Source organism: Impatiens glandulifera, unplaced genomic scaffold, assembly GCF_907164915.1.
Source record: "Impatiens glandulifera unplaced genomic scaffold, dImpGla2.1, whole genome shotgun sequence".
Taxonomy (NCBI): Eukaryota; Viridiplantae; Streptophyta; class Magnoliopsida; order Ericales; family Balsaminaceae; genus Impatiens; species Impatiens glandulifera.
This window is the reverse complement of record NW_025919269.1, coordinates 26,007-52,148: the sequence shown is the minus strand read 5'-3', so window position 1 is coordinate 52,148 and position 26,142 is coordinate 26,007. Positions and strand designations below refer to the sequence as shown.

The 26,142-nt window shown below is 27.8% G+C and overlaps 1 long non-coding RNA gene across 1 annotated transcript; it reads right to left on the bottom strand.

Annotated features, from left to right (window-relative positions):
* Positions 1–24,043: 24,043 nt before the first annotated feature.
* On the bottom strand, positions 24,044–25,379 carry LOC124917755. Its single transcript, XR_007097219.1, has 3 exons — positions 25,268–25,379; positions 25,108–25,185; positions 24,044–24,264 (listed from the first exon to the last, which is right to left on the bottom strand). It is a non-coding gene; the product is annotated as an uncharacterized LOC124917755 (long non-coding RNA).
* Between the last annotated feature and the right edge of the window lie 763 nt (positions 25,380–26,142).

The following is a 26,142-nucleotide window of genomic DNA, read 5'->3' as shown; positions in this document are numbered from 1 at the left end:
ATCAAATAGTACAAATGTATACCAATAATCATATAAATTTTCTTAAAATCAAAATTTGGACCTTTCATTACATTATCCTTTATGTCTCTTTATTTTGTTTCTGGATTAAATCAAGTTTTTTGGATTGATCACTATGCATTTTCTCTTTAAGATATGAGTCTCCCTATAAGGATGTAAAAAAATTATGAGAGGATCTTCATGCCAAGCAGAACCTATTTGAAGCACGGTGGAATGCATTTCAGTAGAGGAAGATGCAAGTTGGAGGTTCCATGACACTATATGAAATGCACCATCAAACCTCCAATTCTCTTAACACTCTACAAGAATACATTCCAGCATCCTTCAAATTGTTTCTCCCTGGAATGAACATTCTCTCATAGTTTTTTCATTTACTTAGAGCGGAATTCGGTTTCTTCGACAAGTGTGTTTTTGAGGGAAAGTGTGTATCTAATATCCTAATGCAAGTATATAGTAAATGAATGAATGAGTCAATAAGACAAGAGGATTGATGAGCGAATCAACTATATGGTTACACATTGATGCTTTAGAAGAATGAGTTAATTATATCTTAATTGAAATCCCCTTTGAAGCACAAGAAGCCACCCCTTTTCTAATGAATGAGGGTTGAAATAATTAAAAAATAATATATATAACATTTTATGTTTTTTTTTAGTAATTTTTATTAGTAATTTTCTATCATTTTCTATCATTTTCTATCATTTTCTATCATTTTATTAGTAATTTTTTTATCAAATTATTTAATTTATCAACAAAAATATTAAAATACTTTTACTTTATTTTTATTAAATTTTAAATTTAAGAAAACATTATAATCATTTAGCCTAAACAAATTCTAAATAACACAATAATATGTTTAAAACATAAAACATGATATATGTTGAATTTTATTTGTAAATGCAAAATACAAAATTCATAATATATACTAATTAGTTCATAAAATAAACATTATAACTTAAATTTTAATACATGATAATATTAATTTTAAAATTAAAATTATTTATTTTGTATTATAATATATATTAATCTTAATTTATTTTAATTATCACTTCTTTACAACTTTAAATACCTTTAAATAAATATATATATATATATATATATTATTTTAATTAATTTATATATCATTTTAATGGCAATTAAATATGTATATATTTATTATCTTTGTTATTTTAACTATCACCTACTTACCACAAATTAAAAATACAATTATATAAGTGGTAACAATAAATAAATATATATATATATATATATATATAAAGAATAGATTGAATATAAAAATATAACCCTCTAAAAAAAATCGGAATAGATGTATAGGATAATGATTTCATTATTTTTGATAAACTTCATTAATAAATCAAATAATAAATAAGTAAAATTAAAGATAAACAAAAATTTATTAAATAAATAATTTGAATTTATATATATAAGATTAGAGTAAAGATAAGATATATAAAAACATGATAGTTTAGATTAATCAAAAAAAGATATTAACTTTATTAAATAAACAATTTTACTTCATATCTATAATATTAGAGTAAAGATAAGATATATAAAACAGGATAGTTTAGATTAATCAAAAAGAAGTTATTAACTTTATTAAATAAACAATTTGACTTCAGATCTATAAGATTAGATTAGAGTAAATGTGTAAGGATAAGGTATATAAAGAGTTGGTTCATCAAGAAAAATATGAACTTATCTGAAAGATTGCTTGCAAGATATGTATTCAAATATGATTATCTTCAAATATTTCAAATCAAAAGAGTAAGAATTTCAACCATGAAAGAGACTAAAAAAAGTCAATAACAATCATAAAAATAAATAACTAGACTTACAAAGATAAAGAATGGAAAATAAAGTGTACATATAGAGATTTGAGATATGAGTGCAGAGAAGGTTAGGAGAAGGTTAGACTTACAAAGATAAAGAAGATATAGTGTTGAGATATGAGTGCGGAGAAGGTGAAGGTTAGGAGAAGGTTAGACTTACAAAGATAAAGAAGAAAGAGTTTGGAGAAATTAGGCTTTGTTGTGAGGTTGGAAAAATTAGGGTTGGCTGCGGCGGAGAAAGGGTTTGTGTGTGAAGATATAGATTTGAGATATGAGTGCGGAGAAACTAGGGTTTGCTTCGAGAAATTAGGGTTTGCTGTGCGGGCGGAGAAAGAAAGGGTTTGTGTGTGAAGATGGGTTTGCTTCGAGAAATTAGGGTGTGCTGTGCGGCGGAGAAAGAAAGGGTTTGTGTGTGAAGATGTAGATTTCAGATATAGTGCGGAGAAATTAGGGTTTGATGTGTAACGTAGAAATTAGGGTTTGCTGTGGGATGGAGAAATTAGGGTTTACGGTTTGAGGCGGAGAAATCACTTAGGTTTGAGTTTTGTAAGCGTATTTATAGTGCGAGAACGAGAACATAGAAATACACTTATATAATTTTTATTTATAATTATATATTTAATAAATTATAATTTTTTTATTTTTTTTTTTTTAAATCACTTAATAATCTAGTTAAAGAAGTAATTAAAAATATACATATCCTATTAATAAGTTTAATTATTAAAAATTATAAATCAGTTTATAACAATATAATAAGATTAATTATTAAAGAAAAATATATATTTGTTAAAGGCATTCTTATTAAATTTTATTTTTAATTTTAAATAAAAAAAGTTATATTTTAATAGTCACACATACTCCTTCTATACGTGTTACAAACAATAAAATTGTGACATGTGTTATAAATTCATTTACATGTATTATCTGTGGTCATTTTAAATTCATCTTCTCTCCTATATGTCTATTTCGAAACTAATTATTTAATCATTTTATTTAAACTCAGTTTTATTTATTTATTTATTTATTTAATTTATTTATTTATTACATATAAACTCATTAATATATATATTTAAAATATTGTTTTTTTAATTTTGTAGATTTAAATTATTATTTTATAAATTAAATTAGTTATGTTTTAATATATATTTCAATTATTATTTTTATAAATTTAAAAAATATATATTTATATTTTAATTATTAATTTATATAAATTTTTAATAAGAAAATTAATAAATTTATCGACCACTTCCACCTATTTTAAAAAAAAAAACATTCTCCTTCGTTATAACAATATATTAAAGAAGAGTGATAGAGGAGGGAATTTGAGGGAGAGAATTGGGGAGGGAATGATTATTGATTGAAAAAATGATAAAAGGTGAGGAGAGAAGAGATAAATTTTGTTATTTTTATGGCTAATCAAATACCAAATCATTCACTCCCTTAAATTCTCTCTCCCAATCATTTCTCTATATTTAAATTACTATTTTTCATAAATATTAAATTAATATTATTTTTAATTATTAATTTTCTAATCTATTTTTTTTTTATTTTAATCGTAACAAATTTTTAATGAGTATTCTAGTTAATTTTATTAGTATTTAGTTTAACTTTTTTTTGTTTTATATTTTCACAACAAAAATTTATTATTATTAATTAAATTTAACTTTTTATTTTGTCATATTTTTTAAACAAATTTTTATTATGAATAATTTACACTAGTAGAAAAAATGAGTATAGTAAGTCGTTACTGATCAATTTCAATAACGGCACATAACGCCGTTACAATTCGTTACAGAAACAAACGTTATTGATACTTATCTAATATTAGTAACGACTCTATAATGACAATAAGTATCAATAACGGCTCTATAATGCCTCGACCATGCAATCTTATTTTTAAGAACCGGTCGTCAAATATGATATTTGACCTTGTCAAAAAGAAAACTGATTAAGAAGTTGATGAATTCTTAAATAAATATAGGATAACTGAGGCATATAATGAAGAAGACATGTAGAACAAGAAAAGAGATTTGATGTAGCCATAAAGCTTTACAGAGATTCTTCAAATGCTGAAGAGAAAGATAAATCTTTCTACAAAACAGAACAGGAAGTAAGGGACTAAAATCAAATTCATCCCCAAAACAACTTTTAAGATTGACTGCTCAAAAGAAAAAAAAAAGCAAACAATATCTGATAGCTTTCATATTGATTTTACAAATGTGAAATATGAACAAAAAAAAAATACCTAGAGAAGGAATCAACAATGACAAAATCAGCCTTAGAGAGGAACCTTGCCTATTTACCTATATAAGGAAAAAATACTTATTATCAGGTACTTAATTCAATGACTATTATCATTTAGCCTATGAGGATTGATAGTTAATCCAATGGCTATTACCATTTAACCTCTGGCGATTGGTATTTAATCCAATGGCTATTACCATTTAGCCTCTGGCTGATTGGTATTTAATCAAATGGCTATTACCATTAAGGCTCTGGCGATCCAATAGTTATTACCATTTTGCCTCTGATTGGTATTTAATCCAATGGCTATTACCATTTAATCCCTAATGATTATTTCTACTTTCAATATAAATAAATAATAATAGATTTAATAATAATATTACAATAATACCTATAAAACCGAAAATTTTACTACTACATACCATACTCAATTGAACAAATATCATCATAACCAATGTTATTAAACAACCACACAACCAAAATATACAAAATTCATAACAAAAAAGTTCTTAACACAAACACCAAAACCTAACCAAAATTATATAACTAAAGTTTTTACTTAATTCGCGTCTTCCCCAAAATCATCATCGTCTTGTTGGGGCTGCACGGGTGGAATTGCAGTTGATGATCCTTGACCCGATGATTGACCGGCAAAATTAGTAAACTGGGCTAATAATGTAGGATCTATCGATGCACCACCGGGTATAAACTGTGACATAAAACGCATCATCTCGGCTCTCTCTATCCTCAACCTCTCTTCCCTGAAATTTAGATGACCTTACCCATTTACATAGTTCGTGGGCAGGTTGAACAAACTTTCTAAAAGAAAATAAAAGAAGAAGATAAACAAAGAATAATTGAGATTGTACGAAAATACTGATTATATTGAAGTAAACTTGGTGAATCTTCCATACATTTCCCTAAGATTTAGTGGTTATTCCATCCAATCCATTCATTTTGGCTAAACTAGTCCCTAAGATTATGTGAGGCATATTACACTCTTTAACAATGAGGACTGGACAAGAACAGCTCACACATGCAGATGATTAACAGACATTTGAATTAGGTAAACGTCATACAATATTCATATCCAAACTGTTATCCCTTAGTTACCTAGAATAAGAGGAACTTTGGCATTTATAAGGTGAGAAATGTTGTTCTTCACAATGTATGAAAAAGGCTAATTTGTTTCAGTCATATTCCCAACTAAACAACCTTACCAATCAAAAGGGTGGGGGTAAATACAAACATTTGGATCAGAATTGCCTCACTGAATTGGTATGAAGTATGAGCAACTTTTTATTTCCTTATGAAATAATGTAGTATTCCAAGTCATTTATGAAATAATCTAGCTTCAAAATTCTCAAAATAAGAAATAAATAAATAAAAGAAAAGGTAGAAACAGGAATCAAAGTGTTCATCCAACAACTTAATTAGGATCTTGACCTTAATTATTTCAAAATAGTGAAAAAGAAAAGAAAAGTAAAATGAAAATAAAAGACTGACCAGTTATTTTCAACCTCCTGATTCTGCTGCTATATTATTTTGTCAATTACTCAAATTCCCCAGACATATATATTTCGTCTGCACACAATGTTCAGAATAATATACTTAGCTTCCAACCTAAATATGGTTTTAGCAACATAAGAATGAATACCAAAGACTGAAATAATGACCAAACACAAAGATAATTCAATGAACTCACACTAAAGATATCGGGTAATTTTATTGAAGTATGTGTATATAATTATCCTAACACATAAACCTGGAGAGTTATATTTCGTGTTGTGTATGAGACTCATATATATAGAAAGAAGGGACATGCTAGAGTAAAGCAAATTAAGCCAGATGTTATGTATAGCTTAACCCCCTTTAGTGGTTAGAAATTCAATATTTTAATCTCACAAAAGGCATCATATTCACAAAGATAAAGATGGTTGTGTATGGCTAATAGATGTTGAAAAATAACACATATATAGGTTTTAATTTTTGTCGAACATGGTTTATTCTTTGGAGGAGGCTAGCACGAATCTCAACCGTCATATCTCCCACTTAAATCAGGACATTCTTAGTAGGAATTGAACGCAAAACTTTCTCTACTTGATGGATTATTTTTATAGGGTGTAACCCTAGTGTTGTAATTGTTCAATATCAATAAGAATGGTCCATCTTGAGAACGTAGGTACACATTATCTAACCTCGTTTAATCTTTTGTCCCACCATCATGACTTCCCACTTTAGTCAAGGTTCTTTCAATGTGTATAGAACATGAGACCTCAATCTACCTCAACCTCTTAGTTCACAGTGAGTTTTACCTTTTGGTCTTTTATCTTTCTTTAATTGATCACTACTCTTGTCTGATTATAAAGTTCTTTCTCAAACATTTTCTTATGCATAAATAAGAGTTATGTAGATGTGTGTACCTCTAGATATTCATCTATTCCATATTTGGAACCTTCTCGTCCAAGACCAGATTGTTTGACACCTCCAAATAGGGTAACCTGCATACAATAAAAAGGGGGAAAAAAGAAGCTAAAGCCAACATTTCTCATCTTTCTATATATGTATGCATGTTGTATGTATCTCGGTTGAAATTATCCCCTCGTTAATTCCAACAAGTCCATATTCAAGAGCTTCCGAGACACGCCATGAACGTTGCATGCTTGTAGTGAATATATAAGCAGCTAATCCTGCAAATGCAAATATCAAAATGAAAGATATAATTTTTTTGTCCAAAAAGGGAGATGATGAACAAACACAATGATGATATGTAACAGTTAAGTTAAGGACAAACAATGTCAAATATTAAGCACAAGAAAATATTTTCTCAATACCAACCTGCATCGTATCATTTGCAATGTGGATAGCTTCCTCTTCCATAGCTAAATAGAGACAGAAAGGTTAAATAAAAAATAGAGGCTTCCCAAACAATCATGAACATACTTAAGCAACCTTCAAAAATAGATTAGAAAAGAACGAACAGCAACCTCCATGTTATGTAGAATATCTTTCATAACACCCATCAATTCTTGTATAATAGATTTCTGTTATCCCATTGATGTACTGATTCCACCAAGTTCCTACAACAATATTAAAATTTAATCATTGAGCTTTACAAATAAAAGACTATTGACATAAGAAAGGAAACGCTGAAGTGTTTAGTGCTCACAATTCTGGCTAATGAACATCAATGTGTTCAGCGATATGTTTGTTCATATTTAGCATGAAAAAACAGATGTTGATTCATTCATTAGACCACATAAGATTAAATGTTCAAACTGCCTTACAAGGTAGCAATATATGAAAACAAAAATTTTCAAACCATAAGAGAGCTGTAATAAACAAACAACAGTGTGTTTATCTACCTTCTTCTTCATGACATGATAATTTATTTATTTTTTGTATTATGACAAGAAAAAAAATTAATTATTCATTGCTACTAGGGAGGACTACGGTTGACAACATAATGATTTACTCTGAAGAGCTTTGCAAGTAATCAACGCATCAATGCTTCTTTGTCTAATCATGAGGATAGGAAATTCTTATTTCAGAAAAGAGACTAATGAAACCTGAACAATGAGGCTTGCACCAGACTCAAACCCATCACTGGAAACCGAAGAATCTTAAAACCTACTGCTGCACTGATCCAGCCTCTGGCTCTCATCCCAATACTCCAGTATTGTTTCTCTATTACACGGAACCCCTGAATATGGAAACACTTACTCGAAATCCCACACATTGTTTCATAGACCAAACAAACACTTACAACCAAATACATGCAGCACAACGGAGTTTGAGATTTCACATTTTCTGCAGAAGTACTAGAATGAACACTTAAGAATCAGTATAGAAGAATAGCATGCCATCTATTCATGATATATTAAAATCAATAAAACGAAACAACATGATACAAAATATGTTGATTACGGAAATAATGGTTCAGGCATATGATGAATAATCCAATGGCCATAAATGAAGTAATAGCGATTGGTATAAAGATCAAAGATTGCTAGTTTTTTTACTAGTGAACAACGAGAGAAGGAATCAACAATGACAAAATCAGCCTTAGAGAGGAACCTTGCCTATTTACCTATACAAGATAAAAAATACTTATTATCATGTACTTATTATTATAGGAGAAACAGGGTTAGGAAAAACGACACAAATACCTCAATACCTTCACAAAGCATGGAAAGACATGGAAAGATTGGTTGTACTCAGCTACGTCGTGTACGTCTTGTTGCAATGAGTGCTGGTTCCAGAGTTTCTCAAGAAATGGATGCTAAACTCGGGCATGAGGTTGATATTCTATTCGATTTGAAGATTGTACATCTAAAAACCAATGTTGAAATATATGATTGATCTTGCCAGTTATAGTGTAGTAGTATTAATGGTGGATGAGGCTCATGATGAGAGGACACTCACAACTGACATTTTGTTTGGTTTAATAACAGTGGATGTTACTCGATTTGGTCCTGATCTGAAGCTGCTTATATCAAGTGCGTCTCTTGATACTGAGAAATTGAGCTTACATCCAACAATGATGATGATAGCAATTTTGAAGAAATAAACAAGTGTATAACCGCAACAGGTTTCTTGCCTAATTCTGCAAAAGAATGAAACTTATAAGACCGTTAAACATCCGCAAACCGTTTATATCCATCCTAGCTATCAGCTCTAGTATATCATAGTTTTTTCCAAGATGAGTGATCTACCATGAGTTAATGCTGACAACTAAAGAGTATATGCTAGGCTCGTTCAAATAGCGCCTCACTATTATCATACCAAAGTGTCATCGTCAAACCCACAGATCAATCACAAATGATCAGTCCACATCCTAAAAAAAAGGATAATTAAGTTTAAGAATAAAAATTATACATATTGTCATTTATGAAATAGTACAAATGTATACCAATAATCATATAAATTTTCTTAAAATCAAATTTTGGACCTTTCATTACATTATCGATTATGTCTCTTCATTTTGTTTCTGGATTAAATAAGTTTTTTGGATTGATCACTATGCATTTTCTCCTTAAGATATGAGTTCCCCTATAAGGATGTAAAAAAATTATGAGAGGATGTTCATGCCAAGCAGAACCTATTTGAAGCACGATGGAATGCATTTCAGTAGAGGAAGATGCAAGTTGGAGGTTCCATGATACTATATGAAATGCACCATCAAACCTCCAATTCTCTTAACACTCTACAAGAATACATTCCAACATCCTTCAAATTGTTTCTCCCTGGAATGAACATTCTCTCATAGTTTTTTCATGTACTTAGAGCGGAAATCGGCTTCTTCGACAAGTGTGTTTGTGAGGGAAAGTGTGTATCAAAAATTCTAATGCAAGTATGTAGTAAATAAATGAATGAGTTATTAATACAGAGGATTGATGAACGAATCAACTATATGTTTACATGTTGATGCTTTAGAAGAATGAGTTAGTTAGATCTTAATTGAAATCCCCTTTGAAGCACAAGAAGCCACCCCTTTTCTAATGAATGAGGGTTGAAATAATTAAAAAATAATATATATAACATTTTATGTTTTTTTTAAATATATATTTATCATTTTATTAGTAATTTTTTTTATCAAATTATTTAATTTATCAACAAAAATATTAAAATACTTTTACTTTATTTTTATTAAATTTTAAATATAAGAAAACATTATAATCATAGCCTAAACAAATTCTAAATAACACAATAATATGTTTAAAACATAAAACATGATATATGTTGAATTTTATTTGTAAATGCAAAATTCATAATATATACTAATTAGTTCATAAAATAAACTTTTTAACTTAAATTTTAATACATGATAATATTAATTTTAAAATTAAAATTATTTATTTATTTTGTATTATAATATATATTAATCTTAATATATTTTAATTATCACTTCTTTACAACTTTAAATGCCTTTAAATATATATATATATATATATATTATTTTAATTAATTTATATATCATTTTAATGGCAATTAAATATGTATATATTTATTATCTTTGTTATTTTAACTACCACCTACTTACCACAAATTAAAAATACAATTATATAAGTGGTAACAATAAATATATATATATATATATATATAAATATTAATAACTTTGTGCATATGAAATAGGGAGAAAATATTTTTTATTTATGGTTAATGGAAGGGAGAAATAAGTGAATATACTTTCAATATTCAATAATAAATGAGTTGGAACTTGAAGATAATGAAAGTCTACACCATTTTCCTATATTCAAATAAAAAAAATAGTAGGTTATGTAAAACTTTGAACAGTAAAAAAAACTCAATATCAAACAATTGCATATTCCATTAGAAAATTGAAAATTCATAAAAATAATAACAATAATAAATATATTAGTTAGTTCATAAAATAAACTTTACTTCTTAAATTTTCTAATAATTAGAAATTTTTAATACAATGGCAATGGCGATGATAATAATAAATTTAAAAACATTATTAATGATTTATTTTGTATTATATATATTAATCTTAATTTATTTTAACTAATCCCTTATTTATCGCTTTTAATATATATATATATATATATCATTTAAATATATATATATATATATATATCATTTAAAAATATATATATGTGTATATGACTATGGAATAAGAAGAGTTATTTTTTCACTTATAATTTTTAATTTAGGTTTAATGGAAGAGAGTAAATGAATAGATTGAATATAAAAATATAACCCTCTAAAAAAAATGGAATAGATGTAATAGGATAATGATTTCATTATTTTTGATAAACATCATTAATAAATCAAATAATAAATAAGTAAAATTAAAGATATACAAAAATTTATTAAATAAATAATTTGAATTTATATATATAAGATTAGATTAAAGATAAGATATATAAAAACATGAAAGTTTAGATTAATCAAAAAAAGATATTAACTTTCTTAAATAAACAATTTTACTTCATATCTATAAGATTAGAGTAAAGATAAGATATATAAAACATGATAGTTTAGATTAATCAAAGAAGTTATTAACTTTATTAAATAAACAATTTGACTTCAGATCTATAAGATTAGATAAGAGTAAATGTGTAAGGATAAGGTATATAAAGAGTTGGTTCATCAAGAAAAATATGAACTTATCTGAAAGAATTAAATATATCAAATCAAAAGAGTAAGAATTTTAACTATGAAAGAGACTAAAAAAAGTCAATAACAATCATAAAAATAAATAACTAGACTTACAAAGATAAAGAATGGAAAATAAAGTCTATATATATATAGAGAGAGATTTGAGATATGAGTGCAGAGAAGGTTAGGAGAAGGTTAGACTTACAAAGATAAAGAAGATATAGTGTTGAGATATGAGTGCGGAGAAGGTGAAGGTTAGGAGAAGGTTAGACTTACAAAGATAAATAAGAAAGGGTTTGGAGAAATTAGGGTTTGCTGTGAGGTTGGAGAAATTAGGGTTTGCTGTGCGGAGAAAGGGTTTGTGTGTGAAGATATAGATTTGAGATATGAGTGCGGAGAAACTAGGGTTTGCTTCGAGAAATTAGGGTTTGCTGTGCCGCGGAGAAAGAAAGGGTTTGTGTGTGAAGATGGGTTTGCTTCGAGAAATAAGGGTTTGCTGTTCGGCCAGAAAGAAAGGGTTTGTGTGTGAAGATATAGATTTCAGATATGAGTGCGGAGAAATTAGGGTTTGATATGCGGTGTAGAAATTAGGGTTTGCTGTGGGAAAGAGAAATTAGGGTTTAGGATTTTAGGGTTTGAGGCGGAGAAATCACTTAGGGTTTGAGTTTTGTAAGCGTATTTATAGTGAGAGAACATAGAAATACACTTATATAATTTTTATTTATAATTATATATTTAATAAATTATAATTTTTTTATTTAATTTTTTTTTAAATCACTTATAATATAGTTAAAGAAGTAATTAAAAATATACATATCCTATTAATAAGATTAATTATTAAAAATTATAAATCAGTTTATAACAATATAATAAGATTAATTATTAAAGAAAATATATATTTGTTAAAAGCATTCTTATTAAATTTTATTTTTATTTTTAAATTAAAAAAATTATATTTTAATAGTCACACATACTCCTTCTATACGTGTTACAATAAAATTGTGACATGTGTTATAAATTCATTTACATGCATTATTTGTGGTCATTTTAAATTCATCTTCTCTCTCCTATGTGTCTATTTTGAAATCAATTATTTAATCATTTTATTTAAACTCAGTTTTATTTATTTATTTATTTAATTTATATATATATTACATTAAAACTCATTAATATAAACTCATTAATATATTTATTTAAATTATTATTTTTTTAATTTTATAGATTTAAATTATTATTTTATAAATTAAATTATTTATGTTTTGATATATATTTCAATTATTATTTTTATAAATTTAAAAAATATATATTTATATTTTAATTATTAATTTATATAACTTTTTAATAAGAAAATTAATAAATTTATCAACCACTTCCACCTATTTTAAAAAAAAGACATTCTCCTTCGTTATAACAATATACTTAAGAGGAGTGATAGGGGAGGGAATTTGAGGGAGAGAATTGAGGAGGGATTGATCAATGATTGAAAAAATGATAAAAGGTGAGGAGATTGGAAAAATGATAAAAGGTTAGGAGAGAAAGAAAAAATAGAGAAATTTTGTTCTTTTTTTGGCTAATCAAACACCACGTCATTCCCTCCCTTAAATTCTCTCTCCCAATCAATTCTCTATATTTAAATTACCATTTTTCATAAATATTAAATTAATATAATTTTTTATTATTAATTTTCTAATCTATTTTTTTTTATTTTAATCGTAACAAATTTTTAAGGAGTATTCTAGTTAATTTTTCATTTTATTGTCTTATTACAACAAATTTTTATTAGTATTTAGTTTAACTTTTTTTGGGTTATATTTTCACAACAAAAATTTATTATTATTAGTTTAATTTAACTTTTTATTTTGTTATATTTTCTCAACAAATTTTTATTATGAATAATTTACACTAGTAGAAAGAAGGAATATAGTAAGGACTAAAGTCGTTTTAGAAGGTCCCAAAAGTCGTTACTGATAAATTTCAATAACGGCACATAACGCCGTTACAATTCGTTACAGAAACAAACGTTATTGATACTTATCTAGTATCAGTAACGACTCTATAATGCCAATAAGTATCAATTACATCTCTATAATGCCTCGACCATGCAATCCTATTATAACACTTGTACATGTATCATGCTTAGATGGGGGTTGTGTCTCATCATCATCTATAATGTTTGGTACACCATCAACGATCATATCATCATCACACTCTAATGCCTCGTCCAAATCGATGTCACCAATAGAGTTGAGTAACGCTAAAGGGTCCTCAGAACGAGGTTCTCTAATTGACGTCCAAAGCCTCTACCTGCACCTCTACCCTTAGGTGTCGTGATCGCTGCAAATATATAATTTAATGTTTAGTTGAAAAATGTACGATTTGACTCAATGCCTTAATAAACAAAATTAAACCTTAATTAGAATAACTATGATTTATTGAAGTCACAATTTTCCATCCAATCTTTGATGCCATATTCGTAGAGTAAAACACTTGTTGTGCTTGGCTTCTCATTATGAATGGGTTATTCATTTGAGTTGGTAGAGTCATGTTCATATTGATACTAACATAACCGCACTTATCAACCTTAATGCCCCGATCTTTGTGATGAACATTAAACCATCTACATTTGAAGAGAACCACTCGTCTTCCATAAAAAAATGTTACTTCTATGATTTCATTTAGCACTCCATAGTAGTTAATTGTCTCTGCCCTATTATTTCTAACAACCAATACACCGCTATTTTGGGTGGTCAAAATCTCGTTGTGTTTCTCAATGTTGAACTTGTACCAATTTATTTTGCACGAGTTATACTTCTTAGCATATATTATAGGTCCACCTTCTAAAATCTTAAGATTCATTGTTCTATCGGAGTCATCGGTTAATTGTTCCACCTATTAGTAGAAATTATTGTTAAACACATTGTTTAACTACTAAAAAGAACTATTGAGACAATTTTCTTATTTTTTCTTTGAAATAACTAACGTATTGTTTATCCCGTTCTTCATTGGAAATATTGGGATGACATGATTGCATGAAATCGCTGCACAAGTGTTAAATTAATTTATTTCTAAAAGTACTTAAACCAACCATAACTAGTAATGAATTTGTTGCAATTACTTGTAATATTCTTTAGCTTCGTGACAATTTTTTAAGATGTACGAATGAGCACGTTGACGATCCCCTGGTTGGTATGTGTAAGTCGTGCCATTAGATAGCTCTTCCATAACAAATAATATTGACAATGTTGTACTAGTTTGTATCGAGCCATCTCGTGATTCTTGATCCTCCAAATATCGGGCACACATGTTCATACTCTAATTCACAAAGTAACTCTCACTAATTGAAACTTCTAGAAAGTTCATGTTCCTAAAGTATTTCTTTAGTGTGCTCATATACTATTCAACTAGATACATCCATCGATACTGAACAGGCCCTCCAAGGCAAGCCTTATAAGCTAAATGAACTGGCAAGTGCATCATTATATCAAAAAATGAAGGTGGAAATATCTTCTTCAGTTTATAAAGTGTCAAGACAATGTCGTCTTGTAGTTTTTCCAATAGACCGCACTGTAAACCTTTTTGGCAAAGTAACCGAAAGAACATTGACAAATTCACAACATCATAGTACACATCATTGGGAAGTAGGCCACATGTAACTAGTGGAATGAGATACTGTAATAAAATGTGACAATCGTGACTCTTCTATCCTAATATTTGTTTCTCATTTATATTTACACACACGCCAATATCTGAACAAAAACCGTCTTACATTTTAACATCTTTCAAAAATTGGCATAATGGTTTTGTATAGTGCATAAGGGGCTGCCGGACACCGAAAAACGTCATCAACCTCAACGAGATGTAAGGAATGCTTTATGTTCAGTATGACCAAATCTTTCCTCGCTTTAATCCCATCTATATTCAACATAAACGATTTCCAATAAGGAAATTGGAAAAATATACCAAATTTGTTCCAGTTATCACACCGAGATTCATGAATAATTTTCTTTTTCATGGGAAGGTACTTTGTCAAACAAATTTCCTTTAGATCTCGTGCTTGTAATTGAATTTCGGACCCCGATAGTAGAATAGGAGGCGCTCTATGCTCAGTACGTCTGTCAAACGTATCAATCTCTTTGCGCCAACGATGATTAGGCGGGAGGAAACGTCGATGACTCATGTAACACTCCTTTTGGAAATTTGTTAACCTCAATGATGTAGTATTCTGATTACAAGACAGACATGCAAATTTCTCCTTTGTACTCCATTCAAACAAATTTGCATATACCAGGAAATAAATAATAGTCCACATAAGAGCTGCCTACAAGTTAAAATAATGTTTTTTGTTTGCATTGTATGTCTTCACACCAGTATGCCACAATTCCATCAACTCTTCAATAAGTGGCTCAAGAAACACGTCAATGCAATCTTTAGGACCCTTTGGTCCTGGAATTAACATGGACACAAAAAAGTTGTTTGTGTTCATACATATAGTGGGAGAGACATTGTAAGGGATGAGAATTACTGGACAAATGTTGTACGATATTTTTCCGTTAGCAAAGGGTTGAAATCCGTACTTGCCAAAGAAAGTTGCACATTTCGAGGGTCTGCTGCGAAATTTGAGTACAAGTTATAAAATGTCTTCCATGTCATTGAATTAGCCGGATGCCTCAACACATCATCTTCAAAATTGTTATCTTTATGCCAAGTCAGCAGTGAAGATGTTTTGGAACACATAAAAAGTCTTTGCAACCTCGGTTTTAATGGAAAATATCGCAACACCTTATTGGGAATAAATTTTCCTTTCATTTTTTTTTTCCGAATTACACCACTAGATTGATTGATATTCCATCTGAACAACCCACGGACTTTGCAATTCTGCAAATCCTTATATTCTTTAAAAAAAAGCATACAATCATTCTTACACCCACCAATTTTTTCGTATGATAGACCTATGTCTGTAATGAATTTCTTGCACTCATAATACAGATTTGGTAGTAGATTAGGAACTGGTAGAATTCCATTCTTCAATAATCCCAACAACAAATCAAATGACATGTTTGTCCACTGGCCTACATTTTTTTATGTGAAGAAGTTTAAGAAGAGATGAGCCTTTGGAAATTCGAAAACCTTCATACAAAGATAGTTTCGAATCATCCAACAAATTATAAAATGTATTGGCATCATCAACAGGATGGTCATTTTCACTAGGATGTTCATTGTCATTAGGGTACAAATCAGCAATGATATCTTCCATTAGGTGATCCACACAAACGTTAACAAGTTCGTCAATGGTATTACTCTCGTTATTCTATTGTACATTCATCGGTTCTTCTATAAACTCATCATCATTTGATTCATCTTCCCCACTCTCACTAGCAACAATTACACTCTCACATTCAATTCTCCTTTCCCCGTGAAAATACCAAAAACATAGTTTTGTCTGATTCTGAATACAATCTGATGAGTTCTAACGATAGTCTTATTCTCATATACTTAATTTGTACACTTTACACAAGGACATGCAATTGAAGATATACTCGTAGACCTTTCAGCAAATTCTATGAACTTGTCAACCCCATCGATATATTTTGGATCAATACGAAGTACATAGTTATCCATGTTTTGTTAGGAACTTCCATTAGGACTAGACAAAATATTAACTATGTCAAATAAAATATATCCTTCCTAAATCATTCATATACCTAGCTAGTCCAATAATCTAACACACAATCCATCTAACATATCTAACATACAATTCAATAATCTATCATAATCTAATTAACATACAATTAATACTCTAACATACAATCCAAGAATCTAACATATCTAATAAATACAATCCAATAATATATCATAATCTAATTAATATACAATCCAATAATCTATCATAATCTAATTAATATACAATTCAATAATCTAACATGTCTAACCTAATATAACCTACAATCCAATAGTCTAACTTAATCTAACAAACAAATTTGGACAATCCAATAATCTAGCAAATCTAATAAATATAATCTAATAATCTATCATAATCTAATTCAAATACTATCCAATAATCTAACATGTCTAACCTAATATAACCTAAAATCAAATTTCTAACTTAATATAATATTCAAATTCGGATAATCCAATAACTTATTTTTCAAAATCCAATAACCTATCTGTCAAAATTAGATATATATGTATATAGTACTATTAATTATTTTATTATGAATGGTGATGAAAATTACCGATATTAAAGGTATATCGAAAATACCGTACCGTAATATATCGAAAATATCGACTTTTAAGGTATACCGTAAAAAAGTTAAGGTATGATACCGATACCGTAATTATTGGTACTGTAAAGGTATGAGATTTTTAAAATTTTGGTATATCGAGATATACCAAAATACTAAAATAGTATTTATAAGTTAATATATATATAAATATATATATATAATATTTATAAGGAAATAATTAAATAGATTTGAAATTAATTTAATTATAGAAATATAATTTTTTGAATAATATCACAATATAATTATACTGAAATATTATTCCATATATGCAATCTCTACTTTACTGATGGGATTGATTTTTTATAAAATTAATATATTTTTTAGGTATCAAAGTATATAATACCGATACCGTACAGAAAATAAGGTATACCGAAATTAAGGTAAGGTAATGTATGAGTTTTTTATACTGAAATTAAGGTATATCGAAACAAAGTATACCGAAATCAAGGTAAGGTAAATGTATGCATTTTTACATACCGAAATTTTAGATAAGGTATAAGGTATGGATAAAATATTAAGATATACCGTCCTCCTTACTCACCCCTAATTATAATGTTTGAATATATATTATCGATTTATTTATATAAATAATTAATAGTCCAAATTAAAATTATTAATTATTATATTTTTTATTAATATTTTAAAATTATTAACCATTCTATCTAATTAATATATATATATATATATATATATATATAAATTCATAAAATTATGTTCGTTTGAGTTGTATGCTTTGTTTGTGACTTTAATTCATTTGTCTTGTTGTTTTGTTTCTTATAAATTAGATAAACTCAGTTTAAGTTTTTTATTTTTTGAAATTTTTTAATTTAAATAATGTTAAGTAGTTTTATTAAAAAAAATAAAATTTTCATAAAATATAATAAATACTTTTAATATATATATATATATATATATATATATATATATATATATATATATATATATATATATATATATATATATATATATATATCGGAATGAATTTGTTATTTTTTCAGGAATTTGTTATTTTTTCAGTCTTCCAAATTCTATTCCCTAATTATTTCTCATATTTAAATATATATTTAAAAATAAAAATATTAATTATTATAATTTTATAATTTTAAATTTAAATAATTAATAAATATTTTGTTAAAGAGAATTATAGATTTTTTAGTTTATTATTATTATTATGTAAACATATTTTGAATTGAGTTAGCAACATGACTTTATTTTTTAATAAATTTGTTTAGCACAAGTATGTCAATTATGTGGTTCGGCATCCTATTTTTAAGAATCGGTCGTCATATATAATATACGATCTTGTCAAAAAAGAAAATTGATTAAGAAGTTGATGAATTAGTAAAAAAATATAGGATAACTGATGGATATAGTGAAAAAGACAAGTATAATAAGAAAAGAGATTTGATGTTTCTACAAAGCTTTACAGAGATTCTTCAAATGTTGGAGAGAAAGATAAATCTTTCTCCAAAACAGAACAAGAAGTAAGAGAGTAGAATCAAATTCATCCCCAAAACAACTTTTAAGATTGGCTGCCCAAAAGAAAAAAAAACAAGCAAATAATATCTGATAACTTTCATATTGATTTTACAAATGTGAAATATGAACAAAAAAACAACTAGAGAAGGAATCAACAATGACATAATCAGCCTTAGAGAGGAACCTTGCCTATTTACCTATACAAGGAAAAAAATACTTATTATCAGATACTTATTATTGTAGGTGAAACAGGATTAAGAAAAACGACACAAATACCTCCACAAAGCATGGAAAGACATGGAAGGATTGGTTGTACTCAACCACATCGATGTAAGTGTTGCTCCAATGAGTGTTGGTTCCAAAGTTTCTCAAGAAATGGGTGCTAAACTTGGGCATGAGGTTGATATTCTATTCGAATTTAAGATTGTACATCTAAAAAACAATGCTGAAATATATGATTGATCTTTCCAGTTATAGTGTAGTAGTATTAATGGTGGATGAGGCTCATGATGAGAGCACACTCACAACTGATATTTTGTTTGGTTTAATAACAGTGGATGTTACTCAATGTGGTCCTAATCTGAAGCTTCTTATATCCAGTGCGACTCTTGATGCTGAGAAATTGGGCTTACATTCAACAATATTGATGATGATGGCAATTTTGAAGTAATAAACAAGTGTATAACCGCAACAGGTTTCTTGCCTAATTCTGCAAAAGAATGAAACTTATAAGACCGATAAACATCCGCAAACCGTTTATATCCATCCTAGCTAACAACTCTAGTATATCCTAGTTTCTTCCAAGATAAGTGATCTACCATGAGTTAATGCTAACAACTAAAGTGTATATGCAACATGTTACAGAGCTTAAACTATAGTATATCATAGTTTCTTCCAAGATGAGTGATCTACCGTGAGTTAATGCTGACAACTAAATAGTTTATGCAACATGTTACAAAGCTTAAACATGAATGGGATCGTTCAAATAGCGCCTCACTATTATCATACCATGGTGTCATCATCAAACCCACATATCAATCAGTAATGATCAATCCACATCCTAAAAAAAGAATAATTATGTTTAAGAATAAAAATTATGCATATTGTCATTTATCAAATAGTACAAATGTATACCAATAATCATATAAATTTTCTTAAAATCAAAATTTGGACCTTTCATTACATTATCCTTTATGTCTCTTTATTTTGTTTCTGGATTAAATCAAGTTTTTTGGATTGATCACTATGCATTTTCTCTTTAAGATATGAGTCTCCCTATAAGGATGTAAAAAAATTATGAGAGGATCTTCATGCCAAGCAGAACCTATTTGAAGCACGGTGGAATGCATTTCAGTAGAGGAAGATGCAAGTTGGAGGTTCCATGATACTATATGAAATGCACCATCAAACCTCCAATTCTCTTAACACTCTACAAGAATACATTCCAGCATACTTCAAATTGTTTCTCCCTGGAATGAACATTCTCTCATAGTTTTTTCATTTACTTAGAGCGGAATTCGGTTTCTTCGACAAGTGTGTTTGTGAGGGAAAGTGTGTATCAAATATCCTAATGCAAGTATATAGTAAATGAATGAGTCAATAAGATAGAGGATTGATGAGCGAATGATGTTTTAGAAGAATGAGTTAATTAGATCTTAATTGAAATCCCCTTTGAAGCACAATAGGCCACCCCTTTTCTAATGAATGAGGGTTGAAATAATTAAAAAATAATATATATAACATTTTATGTTTTTTTTAAATATATATTTATTATTTTATTAGTTATTTTTTTTATCAGATTATTTAATTTATCAACAAAAATATTAAAATACTTTTACTTTATTTTTATTAAATTTTAAATATAAGAAAACATTATAATCATTTAGCCTAAACAAATTCTAAATAACACAATAATATGTTTAAAACATAAAACATGATATATGTTGAATTTCATTTTGTAAATGAAAAATGCAAAATACAAAATTCATAATATATACTAATTAGTTCATAAAATAAACATTATAACTTAAATTTTAATACATGATAATATTAATTTTAAAATTAAATTTATTTATTTTGTATTATAATATATATTAATCTTAATTTATTTTAATTATCACTTCTTTACAACTTTAAATACCTTTAAATATATATATATATATATATATATATATATTATTTTAATTAATTTATATATCATTTTAATAGAAATTAAATATGTATATATTTATTATCTTTGTTATTTTAACTACCACCTACTTACCACAAATTAAAAATACAATTATATAAGTGGTAACAATATATATATATATATATATATATATAAAGAATAGATTGAATATAAAAATATAACCCTCTAAAAAAAATTGGAATAGATGTAATAGGATAATGATTTCATTATTTTTGATAAACTTCATTAATAAATCAAATAATAAATAAGTAAAATTAAAGATAAACAAAAATTTATTAAATAAATAATTTGAATTTATATATATAAGATTAGAGTAAAGATAAGATATATAAAAACATGATAGTTTAGATTAATCAAAAAAGATATTAACTTTATTAAATAAACAATTTTACTTCATATCTGTAAGATTAGAGTAAAGATAAGATATATAAAACATGATAGTTTAGATTAATCAAAGAAGTTATTAACTTTATTAAATAAACAATTTGACTTCAGATCTATAAGATTAGATTAGAGTAAATATGTAAAGATAATGTATATAAAGAGTTGGTTAATCAAGAAAAATATGAACTTATCTGAAAGATTGCTTGCAAGATATGTATTCAAATATGATTATCTGCAAATATTAATTCAAAAGAGTAAGAATTTCAACCATGAAAGAGACTAAAAAAGGTCAATAACAATCATAAAAATAAATAACTAGACTTACAAAGATAAAGAATGGAAAATAAAGTGTATATATAGAGATTTGAGATATGAGTGCAGAGGAGAAGGTTAGACTTACAAAGATAAAAAAGATATAGTGTTGAGATATGAGTGCGGAGAAGGTGAAGGTTAGGAGAAGGTTAGACTTACAAAGATAAAGAAGAAAGAGTTTGGAGAAATTAGGGTTTGTTGTGAGGTTGGAGAAATTAGGGTTTGCTGCGGCGGAGAAAGGGTTTGTGTGTGAAGATATAGATTTGAGATATGAGTGCGGAGAAACTAGGGTTTGATTCGAGAGAAATTAGGGTTTGCTGCGGAGAAAGAAAGGGTTTGTATGTGAATATGGGTTTGCTTCGAGAAATTAGGGTGTGCTGTGCGTCGGAGAAAGAAAGGGTTTGTGTGTGAAGATATAGATTTCAGATATAGTGCGGAGAAATTAGGGTTTGATGTGCGTCATAGAAATTAGGGTTTGTTGTGGGATGGAGAAATTAGGGTTTAGGGTTTGAGGCGGAGAAATCACTTAGGTTTGAGTTTTGTAAGCGTATTTATAAGGAGAACATAGAAATACACTTATATAATTTTTATTTATAATTATATATTTAATAAATTATAATTTTTTTTTTAAATCACTTAATAATCTAGTTAAAGAAGTAATTAAAAATATACATATCCTATTAATAAGTTTAATTATTAAAAATTATAAATCAGTTTATAACAATATAATAAGATTAATTATTAAAAAAAATATATTTGTTAAAGTCATTCTTATTAAATTTTATTTTTAATTTTAAATAAAAAAATTATATTTTAATAGTCACACATACTCCTTCTATACGTGTTACAAACAATAAAATTGTGACATGTGTTATAAATTCATTTACATGTATTATTTGTGGTCATTTTAAATTCATCTTCTCTCCTATATGCCTATTTCGAAACCAATTATTTAATCATTTTATTTAAACTCAGTTTTATTTATTTATTTATTTAATTTATTTATTTATTTAATTTATTTATTTATTACATATAAACGCATTAATATATATATTTAAAATATTGTTTTTTTTAATTTTATAGATTTAAATTATTATTTTATAAATTAAATTAGTTATGTTTTAATATATATTTCAATTATTATTTTTATAAATTTAAAAAATATATATTTATATTTTAATTATTAATTTATATAAATTTTTAATAAGAAAATTAATAAATTTATCGACTACATACCATACTCAATTCAACCAATATCATCATAACCAATGTTATTAAACAACCACACAACCAAAATATACAAAATTCATAACAAAAAAGTTCTTAACACAAACACCAACACCTAACCAAAATTATATAACTAAAGTTTTTACTTAATTCGCGTCTTCCCCAAAATCATCATCGTCTTGTTGGGGCTGCACGGGTGGAATTGCAGTTGATGATCCTTGACCCGATGATTGACCGGCAAAATTAGTAAACTGGGCAAATAATGTAGGATCTATCGATGCACCACCGGGTATAAACTGTGACATAAAACGCATCATCTCGGCTCTCTCTATCCTCAACCTCTCTTCCCTGAATTTTAGATGACCTTACCCATTTACATAGTTCGTGGGCAGGTTGAACAAACTTTCTAAAAGAAAATAAAAGAAGAAGATAAACAAAGAATAATTGAGATTGTACGAAAATACTGATTATATTGAAGTAAACTTGGTGAATCTTCCATACATTTCCCTAAGATTTAGTGGTTATTCCATCCAATCCATTCATTTTGGCTAAACTAGTCCCTAAGATTATGTGAGGCATATTACACTCTTTAACAATGAGAACTGGACAAGAACAGCTCACACATGCAGAAGATTAACAGACATTTGAATTAGGTAAACGTCATACAATATTCATATCCAAACTGTTATCCCTTAGTTACCTAGAATAAGAGGAACTTTGGCATTTATAAGGTGAGAAATGTTGTTCTTCACAATGTATGTAAAAGGCTAATTTGTTTCAGTCAACTTCCCAACTAAACAACCTTACCAATCAAAAGGGTGGGGGTAAATACAAACATTTGGATCAGAATTGCCTCACTGAATTGGTATGAAGTATGAGCAACTTTTTATTTCCTTATGAAATAATGTAGTATTCCAAGTCATTTATGAAATAATCTAGCTTCAAAATTCTCAAAATAAGAAATAAATAAATAAAAGAAAAGGTAGAAACAGGAATCAAAGTGTTCATCCAACAACTTAATTAGGATCTTGACCTTAATTATTTCAAAATAGTGAAAAAGAAAAGAAAAGTAAAATGCAAATAAAAGACTGACCAGTTATTTTCAACCTCCTGATTCTGCTGCTATATTATTTTGTCAATTACTCAAATTCCCCAGACATATATATTTCATCTGCACACAATGTTCAGAATAATATACTTAGCTTCCAACCTAAATATGGTTTTAGCAACATAAGAATGAATACCAAAGACTGAAATAATGACCAAACACAAAGATAATTCAATGAACTCACACTAAAGATATCGGGTAATTTTATTGAAGTATGTGTATATAATTATCCTAACACATAAACCTGGAGAGTTATATTTCGTGTTGTGTATGAGACTCATATATATAGAAAGAAGGGACATGCTAGAGTAAAGCAAATTAAGTCAGATGTTGTCTATAGCTTAACCCCCTTTAGTGTGTTATAAATTCAATATTTTAATCTCACAAAAGGCATCATATTCACAAAGATAAAGATGGTTGTGTATGGCTAATAGATTTTGAAAAATAACACATATATAGGTTTTAATTTTTGTCGAACATGGTTTATTCTTTGGAGGAGGCTAGCACGAATCTCAGCCGTCATATCTCCCACTTAAATCAGGACATTCTTAGTAGGAATTGAACGCAAAACTTTCTCTACTTGATGGATTATTTTTATAGGGTGTAACCCTAGTGTTATTGTAATTGTTCAATATCAATAAGAATGGTCCATCTTGAGAACGTAGGTACACATTATCTAACCTCGTTTAATCTTTTGTCCCACCATCATGACTTCCCACTTCAGTCAAGGTTCTTTCAATGTGTATAGAACATGAGACCTCAATCTACCTCAACCTCTTATTTCACAGTGAGTTTTACCTTTTGGTCTTTTATCTTTCTATAATTGATCACTACTCTTGTCTGATTACAAAGTTCTTTCTCAAACATTTTCTTATGCATAAATAAGAGTTATGTAGATGTGTGTACCTCTAGATATTCATCTATTCAATATTTGGAACCTTCTCGTCCAAGACCAGATTGTTTGACACCTCCAAATGGGGCAACCTGCATACAATAAAAAGGGGGAAAAAAGAAGCTAAAGCCAACATTTCTCATCTTTCTATATATGTATGCATGTTGTATGTACCTCGGTTGAAATTATCCCCTCGTTAATTCCAACAAGTCCATATTCAAGAGCTTCCGAGACACGCCAGGAACGTTGCATGCTTGTAGTGAATATATAAGCAGCTAATCCTGCAAATGCAAATATCTAAATGAAAGATATAATTTTTTTGTCCAAAAAGGGAGATGATGAACAAACACAATGATGATATGTAACAGTTAAGTTAAGGACAAACAATGTCAAATATTAAGCACAAGAAAATATTTTCTCAATACCAACCTGCATCGGTATCATTTGCAATGTGGATAGCTTCCTCTTCCATAGCTAAATAGAGACAGAAAGGTTAAATAAAAAATAGAGGCTTCCTAAACAATCATGAACATACTTCAGCAACCTTCAAAAATAGATCAGAAAAGAACGAACAGCAACCTCCATGTTATGTAGAATATCTTTCACAACACCCATCAATTCTTGTATAATAGATTTCTGTTGTCCCATTGATGTACTGATTCCACCAAGTTCCTACAACAATATTGAAATTTAATCATTGAGCTTTACAAATAAAAGACTATTGTCATAAGAAAGGAAACGCTGAAGTGTTTAGTGCTCACAATTCTGGCTAATGAACATCAATGTGTTCAGCGATATGTTTGTTCATATTTAGCATGAAAAAACAGATGTTGATTCATTCATTAGACCACATAAGATTAAATGATCAAACTGCCTCACAAGGTAGCAATATATGAAAACAAAAATTTTCAAACCATAAGAGAGCTGTAATAAACAAACAACAGTGTGTTTATCTACCTTCTTCTTCATGACATGATAATTTATTTATTTTTGTATTATGACAAACAAAAAAATTAATTATTCATTGCTACTAGGGAGGACTAGGGTTG